We start from the raw sequence: 7,207 nt of genomic DNA, 5'->3' as shown, positions 1-7,207 counted from the left end.
ATCAGATATTATTGAAAATCGCCCGATTACTGTAATCTTTCAAATTACTTTGGGTGAGTAATCCCCACCCCCTTCTTGGCAATCATTTCCTCCCCCCCCCCACCCCCCTTCCACTCCTACCCACGGTAATCTCCAGTTTCTTAATCTCCCGAGATATATTTATCCAAGACAGATATATATATATATTTTCTCTGATCAAAGGAGATTCCAAGGCAACCTGTGATTATCGAAGGCTAAATCGCTACTCTCGGAATATTGCACATCATCTCGGTGCCTGCAAGCAAGCTAGAGAGAGAGAGAGAGAGAGAGAGGCAGGTGAACGAGAAGCAACGAAATAGATGAAAGTTAGATATCAACGGTTGGTTCAGATCAAGTCGGCCTTATGCCAGCAAAGGTTCCTCGCCCTAAAGCGAGAACGGGGTCAGAGGTCTAGTGTGGACCTCTGAGTTCTTGCCACGCTTCAGATGACTGACGAATGCCAGATGTATTACGTTATTGACATCCGAAGTAATATTTCACACAATAAAAAGCAGAACCTTGAGGAGATCAGAAAAAGAAATGTAAATAAAAATGTAAAAATAATCACTTAAAACTTATATGTATATTTTACTTACAAATACTATCAGATGCAAAGGACTTAGAAATCAGCAACAAAAGATTACTCACATGATGTGCCGATATATTTAGGATTCCTTAGTGACGTCTAACAAGATTAACTTGAATATGTTCAAAAAGGCAATATAACTTTACCCTAACTGTGTACATTTGACGTAATGTTTATCATCATCATCAATAATAATATAATAATAATAATAATAATAATAATAATAATAATAATAATAATAATAATAATAATAATAATAATAATAATAATATAGTAGATGATAACTAACCTAGTTATCCGCAAAATCTAAGCATAACTTAAGACATCACAACGCAACTTATTTTCCTCCCTACCAAATATGAAGCAAAGACACCTCACAGCAAATATCAGACCATTGTACCTCCGGACTGAACAAGACAATCGAGGATTAGAGAATTAAATCCTCCGTTCCCAGACAAGCAACATTATCTACAAGGGAACTCGAGTGCTTTAGGAAGACACGCACACACACACACACACACACATTCACAGACAGCCAACAGGAGTAACAACGCCAGAGTTGGTCTTAATTAGAGCATAGCTATTTCTTTTAGATCTCCTCCAGTGTTGCTTCTTCACATGTTACTTTTACCAATATCTCCTAGTTTATTCCACACTGCAAAACGATATTAAAAACAGGGGCTAAATACCACACACACAAACACAGCCAACAGAAGTAATTAAAGGAGTTTTAATTTATTTACTTATTCATTTTACATATCTCAATCTCTCCGTGCTGGTCGCTTCATCAGATTTGTCACAGTTTATGGGAGAAATTTACTTGATCATAAAAAAAGAATCTTCTTCACTGTAATTAAATGGTATTTGTCATTTGAACTGAAAAGATGAATTACAAACAAAAATACAAAACAATAATCCACAATCCCAAACGGTGATAATGACAGGAGCTAAATGTGATGAAAAAGTTGAAAGAAAATATTTAATAACGTAGAAAAAGTTTCCTGCAGACGTCACTACCTCGAGCTGAATTACAAGACCAATAATAATAATGCATTGAAAAATAAAACCTATATATTAAGACGAATACCTTCAAAATAAGTTTCCACTGAAAGCAAGGTAGTATTCATATCACAATTCTATAACCAAATCACACTACGCACGTGGACATAATTCCAATGCAAAATCTAGACAGCTCAAAGCAAGCAAATAGTTTCAATAAATCAAAATGAATCCGTCTTGGTATTTATATAGCATTTGAAATTCAGTCAAAATTAATATCACTGAAAAATTGCAAGGATAATAATCATAATGATGGTGGTGATGGGCAGTTGTTGAAGCCATGTAGAAAATCCGTAAACAATTATTTTTCTATAAGTCACATATGAACAAATATGATTACATTTTCAAATACAGCTGTTATGATGACGAAGGCACTATTGGGTGCAGAAACAATGACGAAGCTGACTTTTACTCTCTACTTTCATCGGAAGGAAAAAACCGCGGGCAAAAGATAGGAAAAGAGAATGATTGAAGGGATACGTCACTCAATACTGACTGAAAAAGATGTTGGTAAAATCTGGATACGTCACTCAATACTGATTGAAAAGACGTTGCTAAAATCTTTCATGTCGAAAAGTACTGAAATATATCAGCATTTCAGAAACCATTTCTTCAAACAAAAGAACGCAAGCCCATTTAAAACAGAAAATAGCCAATTTATAGATTATTATAATTATTATACACATGACCGGGACGATGGTGGGTAATAAGAAATTTCCTTTGCAACTTTCAAACTCACCTTTAAGAAAGAAAAAAAAATAGAGAAAATAGAAGAAAATGAAAGGTGAACACCGAAGGCATTCCATTTCGAAATTTGAACTTTCCTCCTCCTCGTCCTCCTCCTCCTCCTCCTCCTCTCCTCTGCGGCTCCGTAGCAAAAAAAAAAAAAAAAAAAAAAAAAAAAAAAACGAATTTTCGCCGGTGCTGCAACAACCACCCCACCAGGTGAACGAACGACTCCGGACAATAATAAATGCAGGTGGGCCGGAAAACATGATCTCCGGTGACCTTCCGACTGTGAACACAACGATGAGCGTAACTTTCGCGAAAGATGACCCGACAGAAGGAGGAAACAAAAAAAAAAAAAAAAACAAAAAAAAAAAAAAAAAAAAAAAAAAAAAAGAAACAAAAAAAAAAGAAAATCGGCTCCGATAATTTGGTCTAGTTCACAACATTTTTTTTTTGTTTTATCTGGAAGGTGTGGGGGAGTTTGGGGAGGAGGGAGGAGAAGGGGGAGTGAAGGGAAAGGGGGGGAGGGGAAGGGGAGAGGGGGAAGAGGGGAGAAGGGGAGAAGGGGAAAGACGAGAGGAGGTGAGGGGAGGAGAGGAGGGAGGGGTAGGGGGAATAGGGAGGGAGGGGGGGAAGAAAGATAAGGGGGAGAGAGGGAAAGGGGAAGGGGGATGAGAAGGGAAAGGAGCGAAAGGGGAGTGGAGGAGGGAGAAGGGAGGAAAGAGGGGAAGGGGAGAGGGAGGGACAGACGGAGAGAAAAGAAGCAAGGATAACGGAAAAGTAGTAGCAAACCCGCTTCACCCGAGATCGATCCCTGGGGGAGTAACAGGGGAAGGGGAAATTTAGGTTCTTTACCTGGAAAATTAACTGTACTCCTATTGTACTAAGGAGTGAAATATGTACCGATTGTGCTGGGTATTAACCTAGGTGGAGAAAGGTGTGAGGCATGCAACTTCATTCCCAAAATATTTGCTGCGAACCAGTAATCACGATCATTCCTCTTATGAGGAAAAATGCACACACATAAATATATATATATATATATATATATATATATATATATATATATAGAATATATGTTAATATATGTATATATTTGTGTATAGCCTATATATAAATCATACACACATACATATATATAGTATGTATATTTATGTATACATTCGTTTTACAACTGTATAAAAAGGGTTATTCAAAACTAATTAATATCATTCATAAAAATTGCCAAAATAAAGTTCTTACTGGTTAATCAACAACTATATATATATATATATATATATATATATATATATATATATATATATATATATATATATATATATATATATATATCATTCGAGCTACAAATGTCCTTTAATATCTAATTCGCTCTACCTCGGAATTGATATATTTTCATATATGTACCGAAGGGAATTTTTTCAGTTGATAATAATTTGTTTCGTCCCCTCATGGGATCGAACCACCGTCCAGTGGACGGGAACGAAATCAGGACGGCCTAGTGACGTCCTGATTTCGTTCCCGTCCACTGGATGGTGGTTCGATCCATGAGGGGACGAAATTATTATCAACTAAAAAATTCCCTTTCGGTACATATATGAAAATATATCAATTCCGAGGTAGAGCGAATTAGATATTAAAGGACATTTATAGCTCGAATGATCTATATGAATCACGGTGATGTGATAATTATTCATATATATATGTATATATGTAAATTTGTGTATAGCCTATATATAAATAATACATACAGACATAATATATATGTATATATATTATGTCTGTATGTATACATATATATACGTATGTATATATATGTATACATTCGTTTCACAAATGTATAAAAGGGTTATTCAAAATTAATTAATTAATATATTCATAGAAAAATTGCCAAAATAAAGTTCTTACTGGCTAATCAACAACTTAGTTGAAAAATAACTCATCCATAACAATTCTCTGCTAAAATAAATTGTAAACAATTCAGTTTTATGAAGACTTGACAGAAAAATCTAACTTTTTCATTTTTACCTGAACCCTTGTAAACCATGCAAGGAAAGCGTCTTTACAGCATTCCCCTCATATCAGAGAGAGAGAGAGAGAGAGAGAGAGAGAGAGAGAGAGAGACTCATACCTCCATCTCCCACAGACATACAAGCGGTTCTTGCCTTAAAAGTGGCAGTGTGTCCCCATTGCGAGAGGAATTCTTTACATGCTTTGGCGTAGTGCGGAATTCCCCAAGATGCAAACCAATGCCTCATCCTTATAAAGGCGCTGGAAAGTTTATGGGAGATGGGACGCCGGTCTGGAAGAATTACGAGCGGGTGTGTTTTGAGCGAAAGAAGGGTTCTTATCTATCCTGCTTATTTATTTATGATTTATCTATTATTTTTTATCATTTAATATATCCTTTTTTAATTTATTTTTTAGTTGCTGACTGATTGATTTATTTTTATTTATTTTTCTATTAATAATTAATTTATTCATTTTTATTAATTCACCATTCATTCATTCATTCACTTATTTACTTATTCCTTTATTTATTTGTTTACTAATTAATCATTGTATTCATTTATCTATTTATCTATTAATTTGTTTACTTAGTTTTATTTTGCATGGGAGGTATGCAAGATTCACTGAAAAGCCCATCAGCCATCTCTATTTAGCACAACTACAAATATATATGTCGAAAAGTGTAAATACTTTTAAGAGAAGACCTTCGACCAAATTTGAGGGCCAAATTCCGAATATGGCTAAACTAAGACTGTCGATTACGTCTAAAATAAGGTACCTGGGATACGATCAGTTAAAAGGCTAGAAATAGGAATTCGTCAAGACTTTGAAACCTAAGACTTGAGTACAAGACATGTAAATACAAGACTATTGAAGTGACTACAAGTAAAAAAAAAAAAAAAAAAAAAAAAAAAAACACTACTACTATAACATAAGACTAAAAAACACTGCATTTGTAAAGAGAGACGGACAAGAATTCTGGGGTTTTTAAATTCAAGTAAAGAAATGTTGAGGGTAAATATATGAATAAGGCGTTTGTAAAGAAGATTAATAATCCATCCTTTGTGAAAAATGACAGATGAGACCCTTTGCAGAAACACCACTGGTTTATCGAATCTTTAAGGATTCCTTTCAATACATCTGCAAAAGAATATAAATTAGACCTAGGGAAAAGACTATGGACAACATGTTCAAAAAGATTACGAGCAAACATTTAGCAAAAGGAGGACAAACTTCCTTAAAACAATAAGTAAACCTAATACTGCTGGCTGACCTAATGGCATAAACTGGGGTCACATCCATGATGGTTAATGACGCAGAGATTGCACACTTATCTCAAGTCTCTTAATTTTATAAGCAATCATAAACACCTTAATTACGTCTGATCTTAATTATTTAAAAATAATGACATATATTAACTCTCAACGGTACGACCAAATGTACCATGTACGTGCACAACCAGGATATGATCATTATTTGTAGAATCTTATTATTATTATTATTATTATTATTATTATTATTATTATTATTATTATTATTATTATTATTATTATTATTATTATTATTATTTTGGTAGAAGGCCCTTTTTTAGCAATACTGTTAAAAAGAATGGCAGAATTAAGCGAGTTGATTTTTTTATTTTATATATTGTTTTTCTATTTTCCTTACAATTCGCTTCTCAGGCTCAGCGATGTTTCTGAGTAACTGGCCAATATTCATATTGGGAATTTTCAAAAAATTATAAATGCTGAAAGTAATCTTTTATTAGAACAGGATATCAGGTCCAGGTCAAGCAGGGGTCGTCGTCAGTGCTGGTATTATTCCGTAGGCGTAGTTCAGTTCGGGACCGGGGTCGTCTTCGGTTTAAGGGCTGGTATAGCTGGTATCACGTGCAAGAAGGTCGAAACGTCACGTGATACCAGCTATACCAGCACCAATACCAGCCCATAAACCGAAGACGACCCCAGCCCCGAACTGAACTACGCCTACGGAATAATACCAGCACTGACGACGACCCCTGCTTGACCTGGACCTGATATCCTGTTCTAATAAAAGATTACTTTCAGCATTTATAATTTTTTGAAAATTCCCAATATGAATATTGGCCAGTTACTCAGAAACATCGCTGAGCCTGAGAAGCGAATTGTAAGGAAAATAGAAAAAACAATATATAAAATGTTGTTAATAATAATAATAATAATCAAAGCAAAATAATATCCTAAAGAGTTGGAAGGAATATAATTTATTTCAGAATGTCTGCAACTTACTGGAAAACAACAACAGCAATAACAACAACAACAACAACAATAATAATGATAATAATAATGCTTACTATTTTTTTCATTTATTTCAGAATGTCAACAACAACAACAACAACAACAACAACAACAACAACAATAATAATAATAATAATAATAATAATAATAATAATAATAATAATAATAATAATACTTACCATATTTTTCGTCTATTATATTTCACACTGCCATAATAATACGTACTATTAAATTATCAGTTAACTTTCCAACCGATGCTGACCAATTGCCTCCGCCATACTTAAACAGCCGCTATTTCTCCTTCCAAGAAATATGATGCCGTGATTGTCCAACGAGTGTGTTTAATGCCAGTCATGCATTTCTTGCCACCAACTTTCCACCCACTTCATCCCTTTTCTCAAACCCCCTTTCATTATCATTCATTTCGGTACCTAACCCCCGCCACCCCTCACCAACACACACACACACACCCCCTCCGATAATCTTTTGACCTCACAGGAACTATAATTGTTAGCCACACCCTGCTTCTCTC

The sequence above is a fragment of the Macrobrachium nipponense genome, chromosome 34, assembly GCF_015104395.2.
Source record: "Macrobrachium nipponense isolate FS-2020 chromosome 34, ASM1510439v2, whole genome shotgun sequence".
NCBI classification, from domain to species: domain Eukaryota; kingdom Metazoa; phylum Arthropoda; class Malacostraca; order Decapoda; family Palaemonidae; genus Macrobrachium; species Macrobrachium nipponense.
This window is presented reverse-complemented; position numbering follows the sequence as displayed.